General features: G+C 40.1%; 1 protein-coding gene across 1 annotated transcript in view; it reads right to left on the bottom strand.

Annotated features, from left to right (window-relative positions):
- STXBP6 (syntaxin binding protein 6) overlaps positions 1-22,970 on the bottom strand; it is a 106,995-nt gene extending 84,025 nt beyond the window's left edge. Inside the window, exon 1 of the mRNA XM_027736477.2 lies at positions 22,894-22,970. The gene's annotated coding sequence lies outside the window, so the exon portion shown is untranslated. The remainder of the gene's footprint in view (positions 1-22,893) is intronic.
- Positions 22,971-24,216: the final 1,246 nt, after the last annotated feature.

Raw genomic sequence — 24,216 nt, 5'->3', positions numbered from 1 at the left:
GGCAGTGGATGTTAGTGACACTTGAATAACTTGTTTAGGAAGAACTCTATCTTGCCAATGAAGATTTAATTTCCTGGTTATGAAGTGTAAAAGTGTGTAACTTCTAAATATTCAGGTTTCTGGCTTTAAAGTTTACTTCCATAGTTCTTATGCTACAAAAACTATTATTTGTTTCTTGCGACATAAAATTAAACTAAGGCCCAGATACTGTTTATTAACAGATAAAGAAATTGAAAGAAATAACTTTAAGCATTATTCAGTTTTGACATCAAATCTTGAAACAGTAGATTGTTTTCATTTAGACAGTTTTGTTAGTCAACTAATTTTTTTAAAAAGTCTCATTACACACTCTAAATAACATCAGTGAAGTTATGCTAACTTAAGAGGAGTAACCATTACATGGTTTGGCTCTTTCCTCTGTAAATAAAAGATTTATTTTTGTCTACCCCCAAAATGCCCAGAATCCCAGTATCAACCAGTTCAAAAGAGACAAATTTACTTACGATGCGCACTTGTGTTCTCCTCCTCCACCCTCTGTAATCACAGTATCCTCCTTTGCACTTGGCTCATTGTTTTCTAACATAATACTTCCTCCTTCCCATCCGGTTTGCTTCTGTAACACTACTCTAAGGTGTATCTAATTTGTATTCCAGTGAAGAAAACCCGGCACTTCAAACCATTAATGGAAGCTAAGTACTCACACCCTAGTGAAATCCATGGAACTGGAAACCAGTTCCAAATTCACTGTCAGAAACTCCTCACTTCGAATTATTTTATTTAAGCCTGAATATATTACATTTCACTTTCATTTAAGGGGATCTCTGGTCTTTATTCAAAGACCTAAATATTGTTCAATCCTGCAGAAGAAAGACCCTTCTCACAGCTTTCATACCAAATGCAAGAAGAGACATGCAGCTGAAATGTTAATAATCTGGAAAAATCCTACAGCAACTGACCAACAAATGTATGCCTTTATTCATCTGAGCTACAGATGTAGCCCAAACTAAGGCTAATAACTCTGAGAAACAGATGTAACTTGAGCTGGTTATATAAGACTTTAGCACCACTGTATAAGGCATGTAACTAATTCCTTAGTAAACTGTATGCTTATTTTTATATAAAAATAATTAAAAAGCTATAATCACTACCTCCCTGCCATCCTTGATATTCTACTTTTGCATCAAAGTCATCAACATAGTACTGGGTAAAATTCAGGCCTATCAGGGGCATTGTCAGCTGACAAAAAACCAAAAGTATAGAATGTAACAGCTAGAGATCACATCAATCCAAGTTCAATACACCAATACATCCATCAGCTGGTAACTGCTGAGTTCAGAAAAGTGATTCTGTCACATTCCCACTGCATTCTTCCCAATAAGTTTGAGATCAATCTAGTTTCAGAGCTAGGAGAAACAATATTAGGATTACCTCACTTTCTGTCTACCTTAAATAACAAATCAGCAAGCAAATTTCTCCCAAAAGGAACAAGTGGTTGTGGTATATGAGAGAAAATATTTTCACCAAACCCTTTGCTTTACATAGCACTCATAGTGAGATTAATATATAGCACTAATAACTTCCTTCCTTTATGTACAGTCAACAGCAAAAAACAGGTCTTATTATGCCACTAAATAAAATCAGTGTGGAAAATGTCTCAGACTTTCTGTTGTTGCTGTAAGCCATATGATCTTTGGCACATGAATTAGATGAATAAAGTTCTTCATATACCAATTCCTATTTAGCATAAAGGAGAAAGAAAAGACATAGATGGAGAAGGGACTGGTGGAAGTAATCTGCTTTTCTCAGACAAGTTTTAAATGTAGGCTACAATTCAGCAAGAAGACATCTGCGAACAAGAGATGACAAACTCTTATTTCCATAGCACTCAATCTGACCAAAAAAAGAAAACTGTATGTAGAAAGTATCAGCAAGGGTACACAAGTAGAAATATTAAAATTGTACAGCATTTCATTCTTATATGAAGTTTACTATAAGCATGTTGAAGAAATAGCTAGTCACATTTTTTGAAAGCTACATTTTATAGTGTCAAAAAAGATTGTCAATATGACCATGATCTTTCTGTGCTAGAAAAGATCCTCAGTCCAGTCTTCTGCACAACCACCTAGCATAGGCATTTTAAACTGTTCTATTCGGTAATTTAAACTGTTTTATTAGGCATTTTAATTTTATAGCTAATATCTTGTATAGGTTTTGTCAGGACCCTGACAGGCCTTACTGGCCCTGTGTAGTTCCCCCAGGGCTCCCCCACCCAGGACCCCATGTCAGCACATGATGCCACAGCAGGGCACATCTCCAGCTCCCCGCAGCCCTGCCTGGCCATGGGCCTCACCAAGCTGGGCCTGCCCATGGGCCCACATCTCAGCCTGGCCTCAGCCCATTCCTACACCGCTATCTGATCACAGTTCCTCTCAATGGGCCTGATCCAGTCCCCCATCTGCTGGTGGGCTGATGTCCTGGCCTGGGCTTGACCTCACCCCCAGGGAAGGGAGGTGTCCAGTGCTCCAGGCTGGGGCAACCCAACACTCAGAACCAGGGAGCCCCCACCACTCCCAGTGCCCCAACCACATGCTCACAGGGCACCTGGCAGGTGAAACAAAAGATCAGTTCAAAAGCACCAGCAGCTGTTTGCACAAGGAACACCAGCAACAGCTTGACTAAATGCACTAAACAGCAAGCAGGATCGAAAGCCTGTGCTTACTTCAAGCCTTTTACTATCATACAGTGTTTTGCCAATCTGTTTTGCCTTGGGAACAAGGGTGGATGTAAGGAACTGACACCCAACTTCAATAAGTGTGTAAGTTTACTATAGTGCAAAACAGTAACAAAGTGCAAAAGAAACATGGCTTATGAAAAGGATACACTTAGCAATGCATCTAATCATTACTACAAAGAAAGTCTTATAGTGATTTAGAGAGACATACATCACCAGCTACCGCATAATACCTTACCATCATCCAGATCGCACTTCAGCTGGGAAGTGATCACAGTGAAGGTCTGGAGGACCTCTTCCTGGTACCTGGGAAATCCTACACATGTCCACCTCACCGGGGAGGCCTCCATCTTTGCTGTGAGAGGGTCCAGCTAATATAGTGTTAAACAAACCAGCTTATATCACTCAACTGGTGTGGAAAAACAATCTGGCTTTCTTCCCTCCTTGGTTTTTCCCTGAAGCCTGGCCAGGGCCCCATACTATCAAGTGCCCCATGGCTTTGACTAGTCTCTAAATACGGAACTATGGCTACATTTATATCTCAAATATGAACCAGCTGCGACCATGTGAGGCCTACTGCTTTCATGGCCTTGACTGAAAAGAAAGATTTATAACACATAGAGACCTTACTAATTATTAATAATATGCTGTGCTAACAAACAGATGTGTACTCTTAAAGCATTACTCAGGATTATAGAGCATCTTGATTAATAAGCAGATATATGGCTAAATACAATATTGGGTTGGAAAGTTCAGCTATAGGTCAACTCCATCTCAGGGATACACCCAGCATTACAGTTATTCCAAGTGTCATTAGGACAGGGAAAGGGAAAAACAAAAGAATCAAGCAAAAAAACCCTGATTTTTACTTGCTTTCAGAAGGTTTTAAGAAATGGACTCCAGAGCACAAGAGACTACCGTGGAAGCTCCCAGCAGAGGACCAGCAAAGCAGTGAGAGCAGAGAAGCACAAGGAAGGAAACAGTCAGGAACACCTAATCATTGCTTGCACACAGTAATATCTCCCATTCAGCAGCAGTAGCCAGCTGGAGCTATTTTTCTTCTTCAAATAAAAGGTAATTATGCAAGAGACTGCCCAGCTCAGCAGTGGGAAAGAAGACAGCATGCATCTGAAAAGCTATACCACTGAATCAAAGTCTGTGCTTATTTGTGGTTAGCAAGGGCAGCGAGGACTTCAGAACTGCAGATCTTCAGAGGAAGGGCTGCAAAACTTCTGCAGAATGACAGCAGCAGCCTGATTTGACTTTGACCTAGAAAGGCTACACCATATCCCTTAGTCACCACACCTCCTGTAGGCAAGCCTCAATGCACAGAGACAAAGTGACTAATGACATTCTTCGAAACACTCACCAGCATTGCAAGAACATACCTAGTCCTGCTGACAAGTTCTGAGCTGAGATTTAGTGGAAAAAAAATATGATACAAGCAATTCTAGTCTAATAAGAGCACATTAAAAAATTGTTTCAGTGACACTGGCCAGAAATCCAAATTTGATTGGAGCCAAGGACCTGTCAAGCCTTGCCAGTTCTTCCACTCTAAGATAACAAGATAACTACTTCATCAACAGTATGATAATTAGACAGCCCAACACATCATACCTGTGTCAATAAAAATTCCCGATTATTCAAATATAATAGGTCATGCATAATAGAAGTAACTGCTTAGACACTGCCAAAGTGCATAAATGCATTAAAAACTAGTAATGAAAATAGTAATCTGACATTCCAAAACCAGAGACTATTGTCCATGTGTTGATGTATTAGTTTGAACAGCATTAGAAGAAATATAGATCTAAATCTTCTAAATCCAAATTTAAAACAAAAAAGTAAGAGCTTTCTATTTAGCAGTTGATAATCCTGTCATCTAGTATTTGACAGATTAAACCACTAGATATCTGTCCATCCACAAGAAGACTATTTATTTGTACTGGTTTCAGAATATACAGCTCATGTTTGACAGACGGACATGTCCTGTTTGCGCCACGCTGAATTATGTTGCTCCACCAAGCATTCCTCCCTTACTTGAGCATTCCATATTACACACCAGGTTCATGCCCGTGCTTGTGACACATAAGCATGAGGTAACTCCAGGGCTTACATGCAGGATAAAAGTATGCAACAGACTCATAAGTCACACGCATCCACGCTAGGAGAGATTAGCACTGTAGCAGCAAACCACAGGTAGTACGATGGACAAATGAGAAATGGTGATGCTGACAAGTGTTTTAAGACAGACTCCTTTGCAGCTGCTGAAGACATTGCACAGACACATAAAAACAATGCAAGGGGATTAATGCAATTTACGAGGAATTGGACAAAATTTGTGTCTATTTAAAAGTGGATTTGAAAACTGTCATTTATACTCAAGTTGTCATTTTCACTCAAGTAAAATCCACAATGAGAGCCATCAAGCATTCCCAAAGAAGGAAACCAGAGACATGGTCAGAGCATATTCATAGAGAGATTAGGTGAAGCAACAAATGAAAGTAGTCAGTCTTCAATGACAGTTGAAATCAAATGAAAAACCTAAGATTCCAACTCATACTGAATTTCTCCTTATGGTTATTAATTTTTTCAAACACAAATTACATGCCTTTAGGTACAGAGTTAGCTTGCTTGTCTTGTATCGAGCAAGTTCCAGACAGAAACAACCAGTTTTCCCTCTTTTCCAAAATTAGGCTTAGACTGAATGGAATTTCTGGGATGATGAAACACGCTTGCTAAGCACTGCCAGAAGACAAACAGCTATGTAATATTCCATGTAACTTCCTTTCAGTTTTATTGTGAATTACCAAATGTGTGAATTAGTTACCCTGAAGAACAGCAAAGGAAATTCATTAAAAGGCATCCTTAAATTGTATGAAAAAGCAAGGCGCCAGTTACCACCTTCTAGCACAATTACACAAAACAAAGAGGCCACCTCTGAGCAGAGAATGCACTTCTTCCTTTAAATCAAAGAAGCAAAAGGTATGATGAATTTCACTGACTAACAGTAGCATTTTGGGCTAACAAGTGGTTTAATAACATAAAGTGCTCCAAAATACAATTAAAAACAAAAAACATTGAATGGTCAACCTTAAAGTAATGAGTGGTAATTCTGTTCCAGGTACATAAACAGATGCAAACTGGAAGCATACTGAAATAAAACACTGGATTTGGAAGCTCACATTCATAAATAATGTCTTTCTGCTGTCCCACATAAGTTTCCCTCTTCCCATTTTTTTTCTGAGGCAGCATTTCCACATATGATGACAGAGGAGTTAACGTGGTTTGTCTCCAGCTATTAAACCAACAAGAAAAAAAAAAAGGGGGGGGGAAGGGAAAAAGAAAACCCATAAGCACAGATCAGATTTCCAAGCTGTTCACACTTGGGTGTAATGACAAGTATCCATAGGGGAAGACTGCCTTCTCTTCCTGCTCTGTTTCAAAATGGCCTTTCTTTGATTACCTTCATAAATTTGTTTTGCTAAATTGGAAATAGCTAGGAACAGTGCTGTGGCCACTGGTGGAAAATGGCAGGCAAATGGCCTTTCTTCAGTCACTCAAAAAAGTAGAAAAGGGGATCCATTTCTGTTTCTAGTGAATGATGTATAGTATCTGCACTACCAGTGAAGTCTAAAACTTAGGGCTGCCCATAGAAATAGTGTGCATTAGGCAGCTATCACCGGTATTATGCAAGCTTCAGTGTGACATTAATACTCTTCTAAAACTCAAACCACTAAACGGGATTGATGCCTACTGACTTGTAGATTAAAAGAAACTGCTTTCAATGAAGCATTTGATTGCCTTAAGAGAACCATTTTTAGAGAACCATTTCCTGGCACTCTCACTGTTGCACACATTAACAAAAGATCTCAGAAGTCTTCTACAAGAGGAACCACCACATCCACCTCAGAAAGAAAAAAAAACCAAATCATCCAATCAACTTTAGCAATATAGTAATAATTCCTGTGTCTGCCAGGAACGGTCTGTCTCTTACTGCAATGTTTCCTTTCATTACGCAGTTCAAGAAAAAAAGTTCACCTCCATGCTAAATCAGCACCAACATTCTCTAAAATTATTATGATAATCCAGGCACAAAATGAAAATACTTTTTTTTTCAGCACAGTACTGCATTCTGTTCAATTCCTCTACTCCAACTCAGCTGAGCCGTAACTCCTGTCCTGTGCTTACCACTTTGATATAATTTTGAGGAATGTCTTAAACAATTCAAATCTGCAAATTTTATCCCACAACCTGGATACACATAAAGGATATTAAATCATTTATCAAATTCCCAATTCATGGATCTTCAGTATGTAATTTTTGTGGTTCTTTTGGTTTTTTGTGTTGGGGGGAAGGGGCAGCACTATGCAGGCTTTACAGAAGAAAAGGCATTAGAAGCAAAGTGTTGGATCTGAATGCCATAACCTTGAAATGTTACCCACTCTGATCCACGTAAGCTTGCATTTATTGGCTTTTTGGGTGTGTTCCCTGAAGAAGGAGTAACAAAGAAATGACCAACTGCCATTTCTTATATAAACTTAGTATCAAAAACCAACACTAACCAGATCTTTGAGCCTGTATCTTCCAGTTCAAATACAGTGGTAGACTGCAGGTTTTAGTATTTCAGCTTTGTTTGAAGAACAATATTTTGATGTGAGAGAGATCTAGGACAGTTTTACAGCTTTAATAAAATGCCCTCATTATTATTACTTAACAACACATTTTCAATGAGAATAGTAATTATCTCATTTTCTTTACCTTTATTTAAGGAGAGGGGGGAGGGGGAAACCTACAACACTGCAATCACACAACTGAAGGTGGTGGTACAATCCCATATAATTTCAAAATATGAATGGAGGGGGTGTAGGTAAAAGGGAGAACAACACTCACAACTTCAAGTTACCCAGGCTTCATGAACAGACATGTGGTTTTACATGTCTCGGGGCTTTTAAAATCAACACTGAACAGTTCACTTGAAATTAACACGCTATTCTGGCTATTTCCACTGTAACTGATGATGAAAGATGAATTTCATCTTCCTTTCAAGCCTATGTAATTTTCTAGTCATTCTCATATTTGTCAACACCCCAAACAAATTAAGACTAGACTTCAGCCCTATTCCCGGGCTACACTATCATTCCAACAGAGGATTACAGGATTTTATTTTCAAACCCAGTCAGCATGGCCTCTGAAGCTGTCACAAGAAGGTTGCTCCTGCCTTGTGTTGCACAGACGATGCTAATTATGTTTCACACACAGAGAGGAAGAACTAGGTCCTTCAAACATCACCAGGTTTTCTCTGACTTCTGTTAGGAGAGCTCACTCTTCTCAGGATCTTATTTCCCAGTAGTCAAGAAGCCAGCTTGTACAGCTGTATTCACACTGAGGAGATGTGTTTTCACTGTACCAGCACATTTGCTGCCCAGTAAGTTTACTCTGAGATCTATCAGCTTTCCTAAAATACGTACAAATGTAAGCTGAGTATTCAAATGTATGAAGTATTCCTTCTAGCTTTTGCAAATATACATAACTGCTTCAAGGCGTTTGACACCCAGTAAGCTCGACAAACAAACACCTGAGGAAGGCATAAATAGAAACTCAAATTGCTACTCACCTTATTATCGCCCGAAGTTCCTGTTCTTCTATAACAAAAGCAGGTAGCCTTGTTAAATAAACTCTGTAAATTAAATTCAAGATCAAACTCAAATGTTTACTGTCCTTTATTTGTTTTTCCTGCTATACAGTAGAACTATTTACTGCTCTGATGCCTTTTCACATCTGCAATAAGAACAATTCAGATCTAGTATTTCCTGGCACACAGCTCTAGAGCTATCTTCACCAGAAACACAATTCCCTCTTTATTCATTTCTGAAAGAAAAATGGTTTAACTTCAGGGTGTAAGCCCTGTTACAATACAGTGGGAAGGCTAGAGAAATGTGACAATGTACACTGAAGTCAGAAGGAAAGTATTTTTAAACAAATTTGCATCAACTAGAATCTTGTTCTAAAATTGTTAAAATCTTATTGAGATCAATGTTACTAATATTCTTATGTGATCAATACTCTTCACTGCAATACACATGGCATTCTACATCTTGTTAAACATCAAGGTTTTACACTTTTTTGCTGGTAGCTTCACACTTTTCTTTCTTTGAAATCATCTTTTAATATTAATCTTTCACACTAATCATGCTCTAACCTGAGTGAGCATCCTGCTGCAACTACAGTCTTTTTAACCACTCATGCCCATATAAAATTTGGTGAAGGGAGGGAACAGGAGATAAAAGAAAGTCAGTCCAAGTACATGACACCAGGACAAGGAGAAGGAAAACTGAGAAGGAGGAAAGAAGAGAAGAAAAGGAAGGGAAGTCCTACTAATTTGTATGAAGACAAGTGTGCAACAGTGACAGGACAGACTTACAAGAAGGCAGAAATGTCCTCTGCCAAGAGGAAGAAAACCCATAAGTATCATACATTCAACAGAGACTCAGAGTTTTGTGATGCACACAAGTATCTTTAAAGTTAATGAGGTTCTGTGCTCATTATGTTCAACAACTGGAGAAATCCCTGAGAGAAATCTTCAGGACAGGTAGTTAAAGCCTCACAGACAATTACTTATATTTAACAGCTCTTCCCATAGCTCTCCCATTATGTAAGGAGGATTCAGCCATGCATTTTATCATAGATATTATCACTAATAAAATACATTAAACACAGCATAAATAAAAGACAAAAGCAAAGAAATTCAATCAAACACAAAATTTCCCATACTCCCCAGAGAAAATAAGGCAGTTCATTCGATTTCGCACACGTTCACTTTTTTCTTCTTAACTCTGGTAAGTACTAGCTATTATGTTACCCTTATAACACTAACTTTTTGACATTTGAATTCAGCAAGTTTTAGCCTTTAAACAAACTAAATGGCTTACAGAATTCATCCATCTTTGTCCACACCTCCGGTAAAAGCAGGACCTGCAATTTCATAACTGATTCTCAAGCCATAGCAAAAAAAAAAAAACCAAACAAACTCAAAGGTCTGAATTCAAGCCTTGGCAGATATGAGAAACATTAAAATGTTTGGGCTTTTTCTTAATAGCAAGTTTATGTGCAATGTGTACAGTAAGTATTTGAGGAGTGACACTTAGCCAAAATATAAACTAAAAGATGATATTCAGCATGACAGATACAGTAGGCCACTGATGAAACACAACACATACAGATAGGCAGGGAGGTTTCAAAAAAGGAGAACCACTAAACAACATCCTTAATATGGTCTTACCCTAAATGGGTATCCATATATGCTTTCTTCTGGCCACTCATTGCTCAGGTAGCTGAATCTTGTCTTCCAGAAGTTCAGATGTTTTTCATCAAGATTCCAATAGCACTGAATGCTTTTTAAGAAGTGGGATACTATCAGGATTGCAGTACTTAAAAATCTTTATTATTCCTGTCTATATGTTACAAAGTTTTCAAAGAAGAAAAAAAGAGGAGTCAACCACAATTTTAAAGTCAATATCCCAAAATACTCAGGGGAGATGGTGAGAAAGGCAGGGGGAGAGGGGAGAGAAGCTCAGAGGTTTTTTGCTTTCAAAAAAGAACAGTTAGAATTACTCCATTTGTCTGAAGAAAGAAAGAAGCATTTCATTTGCAAGTATACATGTGTTATGGGCTACAGGATCTATTAGTATTTGAGAACCTTCTGTCTCTCCAAGAAATTTTCATACAGGAAGGATTGCAAGAACAGACAGGCAACTCTGGAAAAATCAGTATCTATAATAAAGGAGCCATGAGTGTAGGCACACAGCACATGATACAAATATTGTTCTTACAAGGATACTAATTTGTCAAAAGCTACATCATTTTAAGAGCTGTTTCTAAATCCTCATGACAGAGAAGGATTGAGAAAGAAAGAATTAAGTATGTTCTGTGCTTTTAGCTGCTATGCCTAGTGACATCTCATTCTTCGAAGAGGAATCTTTTGTATGGTCATCTGCACAGCAAGTAAAGAAAGCAATAGATGTTTTTCCAGATAAGGATATCTGTGGGTATAGCCCTAATAATCAGATGCATACTTTGAAATCTTTGCAGCTCATTATTTTTAGTTGCTCACTCAGTTTAACAATTCCAGCATCATTTATATACTTAAGAGAGACTATTTTATTACTGTAGAAAAGAACAATTTCATAGGAACCCCAAACATAATCGTAAGACTTCCATCTGGAATCAATCAAGGATTGTCATACAGATAATCCCACAATTGCTCCTTCCAATGAAAGATTAAAAGATAACTAATGGATGTATTTCTTGTGCCTTTGAATGTACATTGCTCAAATTTTACACTTTATTAAATACAGTATTAAAGTATATATATTAGACTTGCCAGCACTGTACTCTTGAGGCAAACAACCATCCACCACCTCAAATTTGTCTTTTTCTTATTTTTAGTGACCCTTTAGAACTGGCAGAGCATTAGCTTCTTTTGTTTCACTACAGCATAAGAAGTAACTATTTAATTCTCTGTCTAATATAATTCCAGTGTCCTTCCTTATTCTATATACACTTCTTCCAGCTTTTCGTTCTAAGATTTTCTGATACAAGTTATCCAGCCGTGCTAATTTAAAAGCATTTACTCATAACAGCTATTATTTACTCAATGTGTGTTGCACAGACTGTAATAACATACCTGGAAAGATCCAGTACATATTAGTGACATTTACAGAACACTTACCTTTATCCCTAATCATCAATAACTTCATTGTTTCATTTAAAGTATTCAACTCTCACAAGAACGATAAAGAAACATTGTGAAAGGGAAGAAAAAGGAAAGTAGAGAGAAATGGAAGCTACAAACTAAATCATAGAATCATAGAATGGCCTGGGCTGGAAGGGTCCTTAAAGATCATCCAGTTCCACCTCCTCTGCTGTGGACAGGGACACCTTTCACTAGACCAGGCTCAGATCCTCATCCAGCCTGGCCTTGAACACTTGAAAGGATGAGGCATTCACAACTTCTCTAAACGACCAGAGCCCCACCACTTAAAAGTAAAGAATTTCTTCCTAATATCTTATCTGAAACTACTCTTTCAGTTTAAAGCCATTCCCCCTTGTCCTGTCACTCTCCATTTTTCTTGTAGGTTCTCTTCAGGTACTGGAAGGCTGCAATTAGGTCACCCCAAACCTTCTCTTTTCCAGGATGAACAATCCCAATTCTCTCAGCCTTTCCTCATAGGAGAGGTGCTCCATCCCTCTAACCATCTTGGTGGCCCTCATCTGGACTCACTCCAGCAGGTCAATGTCCTTCCTGTCCTGAGGACTCCAGAGCTGGATATAGTACTCCAGGTGGGGTCTCGGCAGAGCAGAGCATGGGGCAGAATCCCCTCCTTCAACCTGCTGGATATGGTTCTCGTGATGCAGCCCAGAACACGATGGGCTTCCTGGGCTGCAAGGTCACATTGCCACTTCATGTCCAGCCTCTCATCCACCGGCATCCCCAAGTCCTTCTCGGCAGGGCTGCTCTCGATCTGCTCATGCCCCAGCCTGTATTGATATTGGGGGCTGCCCTCATCCCGGAACAGCACCAGTCACCTGGTCTTATTAAACCTCATGAGATTCCCATGGACCTACCTCAGTCTTGTCCAGGTCCCTTTGGATGGTATCCCATCCTTCAAGTGTGTCAACCACACCACTCAGCTTGGAGGCATCTGCAAATTTGCTGAGGGTGTACTCAATTCCTCTGTTTTAAATGAAGATATAAATAACACTGGTCCAAATACAGACTCCTGAGGGACACCACTTGTCACTGATGTTCATTGTGACTCTGGGCAGTTGGCCACTGCTCTCTGAATGCGACCATCCAACCAATTCCTTATCCATCCAACAGTCCAACTCATCAAATTCATCTCTCTCCAATTTAGAGAGAAGGATGTTGTGGGGGATTGTGTCAAAGGCTTTAGAGAAGTCCATTAATGACATCTGTAACCCTTCCCTTGTCCACTGATTAAGTCACCCCATCACAGAAGGCCACTAAGTTGGTTAGGCAGGACTTGCCCTTGGTGAAGCCATGTTGGATGTTCCACATCACCTTCCTGTTCTCCATGTGCCTCAGCAGAGCTTCCAGGAGGATCTGTTCCATGACCCTCCCAGGCACAGAGGTGAGACTGACAGATCAGTAGTTCTCAGGGTTCTCCTTTCCACCCTTTTTGAAGGTGGGTGCAATGTTTCCCCTTTTCCAGTCACCTGGGTCACATCTTACTCTCCCCAAAAGTTATCTTGTTTCTAAGACAAGCTAGAAAAGTATGATTATTTAGATAAGGAAATAAGAACATGAGGAAAGGTGAGAATTCACCTATCAATGAAGGAAGTCAATCTCTAGTCAAAGTTTTTTGTCCAAAGATGCCAAAGTTAACATTTAAGGTGATGCACAGCAGGGAAATATACACATATGAAGTCCCTTAAGAAGTCCAAGGGGACTGTTAAATGAGGTTTGAAAGAGAGAAGCCTCATGATTAAAGACATAAAAAGGTCAAGAAGATGAGAAATAATGAGAAATGCTGAAAAAACAGACAAAATTATAAAGGCAGAAAACAAAGAGTGATATTAGACAGAGATTAGACACAGCTGAGCCTTTGTCCAAGGAGGACAGCTGAACCAGTGCTACTGGTTCATTAATCAGATAAACACCTTTTCAGAAAAGTTTATTCAGAATAACTTACTACAATACATTATATCACAGTTTGGTTTCTACTTTTCTGATCCCTACTACCCCCTCTTCAGGGTAGCTCACTGAATGAAAAAAAAAGGATTTTCCTCTTATTGCAAGCAAAATTATTACTTACCCCTCTATGAGAAGAACAAAGTCTCTTCAAAGTCGTAACAGACATCAACTGTCAACCCTACCTCATACCAACCTTTTGGAGAGGGAGAAAGGGCAAATGTTTAAATGAAAATGCAAAAATAAATATGAGTACTCACGTCAAAACTGGGCACATCTTGAAGCTCAGACATGTCTATGCTGTAAGAACATGAAATAAATCCACCTAGTAGGGAGTACATACAGAAAAATAACCCAGGATTTAGTGCTTTGTCACCAGCAGGAAGTGAGTAAATGCACTCATGTAACTGGCTACCAAACCAGGTCCCCAAGAAATACCCACACAGTACACCTTCACAAGGGTGGCTTTTATTGCTCCACCTGTGAAATTTCATTTACTTCTGTGTAGAGACATGCACAGATTATGTGCAGGGCACATGCATGAATCATGTCAGAGGAAGACACAACAGGTGCACAATGAAAGAGATAGAAAAACAGTTCCACATACATCACTGCCTGTTTTACTTTAGAAACCTAAGTATAAGGTTTGTTATAAACTGGAAAGGGGAAGAAGTTTGTGTTAAACACTGGGCAAGATTCTCCATGGCATAAATTCACAAATTCTAATACCGCAGGTACTTCAAATGCACACTGAGTTGATTACAAGTCTTTCACCAAATTGCTTAAAAGAAAAAGTCTGATACACTGATAATCTATAAAAAAGGAACTAGAAATGCATCATTATCACAGTTTTACCTTAGAATATGACCTTATAAAACTAACTTTAGGTCATTTCCTTCAGCAGCAAATGAGGGTTTGCCACACCCAACTCAGGGATGTATGGGAGAGTTCAGCATCTGCTAAGCACTTGTGGGACAACCAGGTCTGTGTTACAGAGTTGCACAACTGCATTCCTCAGCTTGATCACTGCTCAGAGAGGGCTGTAAGGAAGCCTAACATAGCACTCAAAATGGTACCTGGGTTACTTGGCAAAGACAATCCATTCCTGCACTTTTCACTGTAATTTAAATGGAATACAAAGAACAAAAAAATGAAACTGCACAGTTAGCTTTTAAATAAGTAACAAGACTACTTTCACACAAAAAACCAGTCAGTATTTTAAAGTTATAGTTTGAAGGTATCAGCTATTACTGTTTGAAACAAGCAACTAATCACAAGCTATTTCAGCATCTTGACTATACCCTGCCTCACAAGCTTCCATAGGGGACAAATTTGAAATGAACAAATGTCTGATATTACTGGAGAATTCCCAGTTTTACTTACACAAATATCCAGAAAACCAAGTCAGCTCCCTAATAAACTAGTTGCAAGAAACAGAAAGCAGAGTTGTAAACATGTTCTTACTATCTCCCTAGTAGGAGTGCAGAAGGACAACAGGAAGAAGCCTGCTGCCCAGACCTGCCCACTTTCACAAGTAAGCAGTTGTTTCTATAAGAACGAAAAGATTTATACAGAAGTAACTAGAAGCAGGGTTAGACTCATAGATATCTGGAACCATCATAAGCACTTCTACTCTCACTTCAAAACATTACTGTCTCTTTCACGAGAACAACCATCAAAAAAAAAAAAACAGTTTAAGGCAGTGTTGTTTATATGATATGACTAAATCCACTGGGGGAGGGAGGGTGTATGTACACGCATTATATGTAAATTATATACACATATATGTTTCTCTTTCATGGAATAAAGTAAATAGAATCAAGACATTTCTTAGCTGGCAGATGTTATCTTTAAAGTTTTTTTTTTTAGTAGATTAAGATGTATAATTTTTACAAAAAAAAAATTAATTAAAAGTTACCAAAGTCTAAAATATTTTAATAGTCTACTTTTTGTTCCCTAAAATGAAACATTGTCTAACAACTGAATAGAACTTTAAACTAGCTTTTTATGTAATTCTTCTGAGGATCTGAAGGTGCCCTTTACATAGCTCGCATCTACTAGATTCCTTAATCAAGGTATACACATATTGGTTTCTTAATCCTTTAGGGGCTGGTATATTAACTTTTGGTCAGATAAGCGCTCTGAGTTAAATCATTGGACACATGGGATTTATCTTTATTTTACGATGTTAAATGTCATATTTGAGATTCCATCACACCATTAAATTAAGTTACAGGTCCTAACTTCATCCTGAGGAATTTCAGAGATAATCAATAATCTTACCTTCACAAAGCTTTCTCAAGAGACATCCCCACGCAACTAATCCCCTGGGCTGAGGACAAGAACCATCCACAATACAGTATCATCTTGATAAATTGGGGCATGCAAGGACAGTCATGTGCCATGATGAGCTGTAACCCAACAGACATAGCCTGCTTCAGCTAACACGGTACAGTCACAAAATTGTATTGCCTTACTCTCAACTCACATAAAAGCTATTTCTGTTCATGCTTTTTATCTATGTCATTACTATTTTGTGAAACTATAATGCTACAATTTATGCCTTCAGGGCTTCAAACTCCTTCCTCTGACTAGACAGGAAACATGGACATCTCAGGTCACGGGATAATCATGTACCTAAAGTAGATAGTGTTGACTCACAAGAGTCAATGCAAGGATTGACATAAAAGACTCCAATTTTAAGCCCAGACTGAATCACAAATGCAATCTGTGTCTAAACTGCAGGTTAATTAACAATTTTGCAAGATACAACCAATCACCTAAGAAAAATCCTTAATCTTAGATTTGGGTATTTCAAGAATAGATTATGTACTGTAACTTAGTATCTAAGAAACATGTCACTTAAGTCCCACAGTTACATATTAAATAAATGTTTGAAGCCTAACTAAATGCATAGGAAAAAGAAAGCAACTCCATGGGATAAAGCATGTCTAGTTGCTCTGTTCAAGTCTCAGTGAAGTCAACTACAGCCTTTAGTTTCCACTGGAGTTAAATAAAGTCTGAAACTTCAAAACACACACTTAAATCACGAATTTCTGTATGTGTATTTCAGGTCCTGGTAAACTGAAAGCAATCCAAATACCCTAACTTAGAGTAACCTCATTCTGATATCATAGCCAAACTAGTTTGTCATCCAGAAAAAAATATTTAAAACATTCACTCTTGCTTACGTTTTTCAAATATAGATCATACTACATTAGCAGCGATGTAAGAAGCATCTAGCACTTCATATGCCGTTGAATCACTTTGCTTCTCTGACAGTCACTTCTGAACAGCTGCAAATGTGCACAGGCTACAGTAAAATTGATGTTTTCAAAATTTAAATGAACAACTGACACATTATTTCAATTCTCTTAAGTTGTGAGTTTTACTAAAATCAGTCAAGAATAATCGTTGCCCACAGAACACACTGAAAGTGAACTTCCATACTGATCAAGAAAAAAATAAATACCTTGGGCACAATATAAGATGGTTCTGAAAAGGTTCCTATTTAAGTAGGCTCAAAAAACATAAGTTAGGAAAACTTCAGTTCTAGTAGCAAACTCAATTCCATTTGTTAATGCCTCTCTGACCTCACTCAGCTGTCTCCCTACAAAACAAAGTCACCTTTCTTTGATATCCCCTCATAACTAGTGAACCTCTATTTACAAGCAGCAATTTCCTGTCTACATCTCCCAAAACAAATTATTGAATACCCTGTGTGGGAATGGACCCGCGAGGATCAGAGTCAACCTCCTGGTCCTGCACAGACAACCCCAAGAATCACACCATGTGCCCAAGAGCACTGTCCAAAACAAGCTAATCTTAACTCAGCTTTTCTTCTAAATAAAATGGTGTGATATAATTGAAAAAAAAGGCTTCCAGAGATCCCATCCAACCTCAATTGTTCTATGATTCTGTGTTCTTCTCGGGTTTTTTTGTATTTCAAAGTCAGACTGCTTTGTTCAGGCAAACACTTCAGCATATGGATTTTAAAATTACAAAACTAATTTATGAATTTTGAGTTTCAACACCTACCTTTGAATCTGTCCTTAAGAGACTAAGGGCAGCTGAACACAAATTCTTTTGTTGGTCCTTTCCTATGGAAAAATACCAGACACTTTTTTGTCTCTTTGCATCTTGTAACTTTCATTCAATGAAAAAAAGTGTCAAAGGCCACAGGTACAGAGCCCATCTGCAGTGGATGCCTATCAGGATGGAATTGATGGCCATGAGGAAGTCAGAAAGAAGCCCCTTTGCATTGCCAGGCATGAGCAAAGCACATCTCCTCTGAGCATCCATCCCTTCTCCACTGCATGTTGCCTGAAAGACTAAGGCCCCAACATGGAATCCTACAGAATAATAAGTGTATGCTATTAGAGGGTAGAGTTGATTGTTAACCTATATTGAACAAATTCCCACTCCACAAAATTCTTTGCCATATTTATATTAAAGTCATAAAGGTGCTAACAGACTAGTCACTGACCTCTGAGCATATCAGAGCATTTGAACACTTTATTACACTGTCAGGAGCCTGCCATAAAAGCTCAAGAAAATAAATGGACTAACAGGAACTCACTCTAACAGTGTAATTTTAATCTGTCAATAACTGATCATATTCTTTGTTTCTATATATGATTAACGATGTTGAACTGAGCACTGTGTCCCTTTAAGTGAATACAGAAAGCTGATATGCTGAGATAATCGCCCACAAAGGCAAACAATTCAAGAGGAAGCTTGTGAACATCCCACTACTTCTATTAATTACCAAGAGGGAGTTTCCAAGTGTGGATTGCATATGGCCAATTGTTTATTCTTCCCCTCCTCTTAAATACACTAGCAAGCGGAAAGGTAGAAACAAAACTGAATTACTTTTCAATTTTGCAACTGAAAAATACTGAAAAAAAACAGTATGTAAACTTAGGGAATTACTGTTTGGGTTCTGTAAGCAAGTAATTGCAAGATATAGAAGCCTGCATGCAGAGGACAGAACTGCTTCTGAAAAGGAGATCCAAACCCAAAATGAATCAATAACAAACTCATTGGCCAGCCCAATTACCAAGAAAAAACTGTAAGTATTTTTTTTTTTGCAGATGAATTGCAGGCAAACACCAAATTTTATCAAAGTGACATTTCCAATTGTACCTTATGGTGATGCTTCAAGCAAAAGGAATTGTTTCTGCAGCAGCAGAACTTTATTAATAATTTAACCGTGTTTATTTTGGTTCAGCTTAACTGAAGTAGTAGATGAACTTCTTATACTGAAATCTAATCCAAAACAAGTTTGTTATTTATTAGTGATACAGGTTTAATTGAACTGGTTTATGCACAGACAAGAAAAACTCAACCTATCCAGAAACCTGCTTTGCAAAGTCTCTCCATTCTAAGTGTTTCATACACATATATGTAATTTTGGGGTTTCCCTATTATTAACAGATCTGGCTATAACTACATTATGTGTTTTATGCTACTTGGAAACTTCACATATATAAAAAACACACCCAAGCTCTAAGAAGAGATAATGAAGTGAAAACACCAGAAGTTTATTTAAAGGGCAAGAAAAAAGAAGTTCAGCTTTCAGTGCTGGACTTTAATTCATATCAGTTAATCACAGTAAAACTTCTAATAACTCACGTTCAGAGCCACTGGTAAGAATTCTGCATCACTGAGCAATCTTAAACACTCCCAATGCTCCTGTTTTATTAAGGAAATCAAAATGTTACAGAACAGAAATGTCTAGATTTTTTCCCCTGGGCTAGTGACATTGCATTACCACTATCTACACGTGAAAGTCTGGGGCTGACAACATTAAACATACACATATATATAAACCAAGATCTTCCAAACAACAAAAATCCAATACAAGTGCTATCTTTTAAAGAACACAGCGCACTCTTCCAGGAACATTATGGTCCAAACTGCTCCCAGACCTTCAGCATGGTAGGAATCTTTTCCCAACACTATATGCCAAGAAAAATTATGAAAGGGAAAGTATGCTATCCCATTTGCAAAGGAATTGCTATCTTTTATACTTACAACAAAGAAGCCCCACAGCATTGTCTGTGTCAAAGACCTCAGCAGAGGATGTCTGCCTAAGCTTAAGACAGAACAAAAGGCAGCTTAACGTTCAACTATGAGCTCTAGAGCACCACAATGAACAACACATGCCAAAAGCCAACTGAGTCTCCAACGAATGTATACTGGAAAAAGAAAACAGACTACCAGAAATAGATTTTTCGGATGGAGAGAGGGTAATGGCAGTTTTGAAAGAGTTTGAATACAATTATTTTGTTAAATGGCCTGGTCTCTTTTTGGCCCTCAGTTATCCAGTGAATACATTTTATGAGTTTATTTCTGCTACATATAATCTCAAAAATCCATTTGCCTCCTGAGAAACCATCATTCATTTCGGTGCTAGCAGATTACCTAGAGGAGTTATAAAAAGGCAGTAAGAGGCAATGTCTTTCTTCCCATTCCCCTAAAACCAGCCAAAACATCACAGCCTAAATGTTCCATGACATTACTTGGGCAGGAAAACCAATAGTCCCTTCTCTTGTAAACATATATTTTGGTCTGAATTATTGCTACTATTTTCCTCTCCTTTTCTCCAAGTTTAAGAAATTTGTTGGGGATTAAAAGAAAAAAAAAAGGTTTAGTAGTTCCATATTAAAGATCTGTATAACCAAGGAATGCTACACAAGAAGCAACCAGAAATAATCAGGCACTGTTTGTTAGTACTGATAAGATACTAGATTAACCCTAGTTTGAATGTCCTGACTCAAAACAACAAGAAGTAGACAACCCTAAAGCCTAAATTTAAACATGCTTCTATACAGTTAGCACTGCCTGCTGCAGTCATATGCAAAAGTATATTAATGAATACACTGGCATATCTGGCTACTACACAAATTAATGCCAAGGTTTTTTAGTTCATCCATTTTTCAAATCCCCAACATCCCTAGAGACCACCAATCAAAGACTAGGCAAACTGAGTGTTCTCTTGAAGGACTTGACTTGTCTCTGTACACATTTTAGCTATAACATTCCCGTCTGATTAAAAACAGAAGACATGTTTGTCTTACCATCATGTTATCCAAATACAGGCTTCCAAAACTGTGATTAAAACACTTTTTTACAACCTTGGCAACATTAGCTTACCAGCTATTCACTGGAAACAGACATTAAATTACAAAGGAACAAATGCACTATTATTTAGACAGCATGCCTCCCCCCAGAACGGACTAACTGTTACTATTTTCCAGTTGGCATTTCACAGAATTTTATTCATAATAAAATAGAAGATGTCTCATCCCATATAGTTTTCTAAGTAGCATTTTTTAAAAAAGGTATTTTTTAATTCTCTAAAACATACACTTTAGTAACAACAATACAAGCACAAGAAGTATCTATTGATGAATCTGTCTTGAGAAGTGAACTTCTAGTATTAGTAGCCTGAAGTAGTGCAAAGAAAAAAATATTCAACCTAAAGGGAAAAAGCAAAATCTTCATACTGAGGATTTTATAAATAGCATATGCCCCACATGCACACAAGAGTGAGATGATCTGAACATCAATACATCTGGAAGAAAAAAATGTGAAATACTTCTCTCTTGGGCCTTCTATAGCACATATTACTATATTATCATCTCACTTCCCTGATTCTAGATGTTCAAATCCAGACCATGCCTAGAGACACAGTCAGAAACTTGGAGATAAATGAAATGGAGAGGAGTAATCAACATGTACAAGTAAAGAGCAAACTCAGTCTCCACAGCAAACACTCTTACTCAGGTGTAAAACACCCCCTACTTTCCACAGTACGATTCTTCCTAGGCTATTTTCCCACCTGAAAATTCCTTCACCTTGGGAATCTACCTCAAAATGTCACAGTAGTTTTTACTTTCATTGTTTTCCCTTAGTGCATCTTTAAAGGTGCCATCCAACTTTTAAGGTATATTCTCATAAAAAAACAACAGTATACAGAAGGGAAATTAGTGTGGCATGACTACACCATAACTGCATTCCCCCAGGCAGAAAGATGCTAAAACATTTCACTGAAAGTAACTTTTTCAAGAAATTTATCAAGCAGACTAGCATCAACCCCACAGGGGATCATTCTTCCTAGGGGCAAGAAGTTGTAAATTTATATTCACAGAAGGTGAGGGAAAAAAAAAATCCCAGTTCACCATCATGATTACTTGCACTCAAACTACCACAAGTATCTCTTCTGTGTTTATTACTTAAAAAAAAACAAACTACCATGTTTGGAGTTCTTAGGGCCTCATTAAAAGAACTTACTACCATTACAGAAAAAAAACAGAGTTAAAGGGTGCTTGGAAACTACAGCATTGATTGGATGCCATAATCAAAAGAGAAACAAGATACCTTATTGCCATCTTCCAGTATTTCAGGATGGAAAGAGATAAGGCCCTGTCTGCCTCAGTAACATTAGGCAGAGTTCCCAGATGATCCCCATCACATGAGCAACAATTCTAAAAACTCTTAAGAGAGGTGTCATGGTCTGTGAAGCCTGTTCAAGCAATGAAAAGCAGTAACACTAGCTCTGACTCACTAATGGAAAACAGTCAAGTTGAAGATCTCCTAAAAGACAGCTTATATTTAGAAAAAGATAGAGAGGTTTGCAAACTGATGAAATTCCTAAAACTTAAGCTCCTCTGCTTGACAGGGGGCACAATATGATGAAAAAACCCCCACATTTCTCTAGATAATGGTAAATATTTCCTTGAACTTCAGACTTCAGCATCAGCACAACACAAATGGATAAAGACGACAGCTATTGTAGGTTTTACTTTTCCATTAGCAAAGCTGGTTCCAACAGAAGGCGGGGATGGTGGTAGTGGCCGTTTCACTGCACTGTCAAGGTTACTCCTGAAACATCGTGTTGGAAGGGGACCCGTAGAGCTGCTTAACGTTTGATGGTCGGTTCTGTGCTGCTCTTCCCCACTCGCCCAGCGGCTCCCGGCAACGCTGACTGGGGGGCCGGCGTACAAGCAAATCCTGCTGCCGGCGGGGCTGCAGGGCCGAGACACCCCGCCGCTCCGCTCCCACCGCTCCGACGGCGCGGGCAGGGGCTGCGCTGCCGGACACACCGCCCGCCCCGGCTGAGCTCCGCAGCTCCGGCGGCGGCCGCCCCCGCCCGCGGCACGGGAACAGCGCCTCGCCCCGAGGGTGCAGAGCTGCCTCGGCCCGGCACCCCTAGGGCGCCCAGGCGCTCCCGGCTCCGGGTCGGGGCGGAGGACGCCACCGCGGAGTTAATCGTTAACTCGCTGCCCCGCTCCTGGGAGAGCTCCTCCCGCGGGCGCCGTGGCAGCCGGCAGCGCCAACGCGGCGGGCGCGGCGCAGCTCCGAAGGAACCGGTGGGCACGTCACCCCCGCCCACCCCACGGCCACCGCGACCCGCAGCAAGCGACTGCCCCCTCACACCCACCTTTCTGCAGGCTCCGCTTGGCTCCTCTCCCTCTTCTCGCCGCAGTACCGCGGGTGGTGCGCAGGGACCTGCGCGGGAACCCGCGCGGAGCAAAGCTCCGTGCGCTCCTCTGTCCTGCTCCTCTGTCCTGCCCCGCCGTGCCCAGCCCCGCCGTGCCGTGCCCCGCGGCCGCGGCAGCCGCGCTGCCAGCGCCGAGGCGTGAGGGCGGGCCCACGTGCGCCGGCTGCACCAATCGGGGCCGCCCGCGGGCCGCCCCCCGCCCCCGCCGCCACCGTCCCGGGCCGCCCGCGAACCGGCGGCGCGGCCGGGCGGGTGGGGTAGGCGAGAAGCAGCAGCAGCAGCAGCAGCAGCGCGGGCAGGAAGCTGGTTTGGGAGGCAGGAGGAAATAAGCGCGTTGACACGGAGTTTGGGATTGCTGAAGGGAGGGAACAAGCAAATCCCAAACGCTGCCGATCGCGAGCTGCGCGCTGTCTCCGCGGGGCCGCCGCGGAGCCGGGCTGGCGGCGGCGGCGGCGGCAGCACGGGAGCGGCCGGCGCGCGCCCTCCGCCGCCGCGGCCGAAGGGAGGCCAGCCAGAGCCCCTGGAGCGGGCGGAGGCGCCCGGAGCTTGGGTTTGGAGTTTAGACGGGCAAACGTCCAAAATTAATGCATAAAGCGTCCTTTTAGGTGCCTCATGAGTTTTGCAGCGCGAAACGTGCTGAGAACAGAAACACGTTCACACGTTGGCACAGAAAGCCCGCGGGGCGAGAGTCGGGTCTTGCTCTTCCTCGTGGCCCGCGGGTAAAGCACCGCCAAAGCACGGAGAGCCTGGGATCGGTCAGGTGTGGGATGCCTGCCCGATCCCCCAGTGAACTCCCTGAAAGGCATTACCTTCTGTTAAAAGCTTCAGGCTTCGAATAAATGACAGTGGGCTGTTACTCCACATCCGGAGGGTAAGACTGTAAACAAGTGCTGCTAATGTACTTTCTACATTGGGTATCAGTGAGGTGTCCAGATCCTGGGCCACATTGCTGGAATTGCTTTGTGTTCACTGTGGCAGTGCTGGGAATGTAATACTTGGAAACAATAAGTTAGTTAGTGAGAAAATAAACATTCCTAACATAGCAAAATATGTTCGTACTTTATTTTACAATGTTTAATTTGTAACACTGAGTTTTTGTATGATTGTCAACATGAAATGTAGTTGATACGATTTCCGTTGGTTGATGAAAATGTAAGCTGATTGTTTGCTTGGGGTGTGTGTATTTTGATTTTGTGATTTAATCTAATGTTTTTGATGTTACATAGCGGCAGTTCACTGCAACCTCAGTTTTTCAAACCATTA

The sequence above is a fragment of the Pipra filicauda genome, unplaced genomic scaffold (assembly GCF_003945595.2).
Source record: "Pipra filicauda isolate LSUMZ 115617 unplaced genomic scaffold, ASM394559v2 scaffold134_size1991817_pilon, whole genome shotgun sequence".
Lineage (NCBI taxonomy): Eukaryota > Metazoa > Chordata > Aves > Passeriformes > Pipridae > Pipra > Pipra filicauda.
The sequence above is the reverse complement of the archived record's forward strand: the minus strand, read 5'-3'. Positions and strand labels throughout refer to the sequence as shown.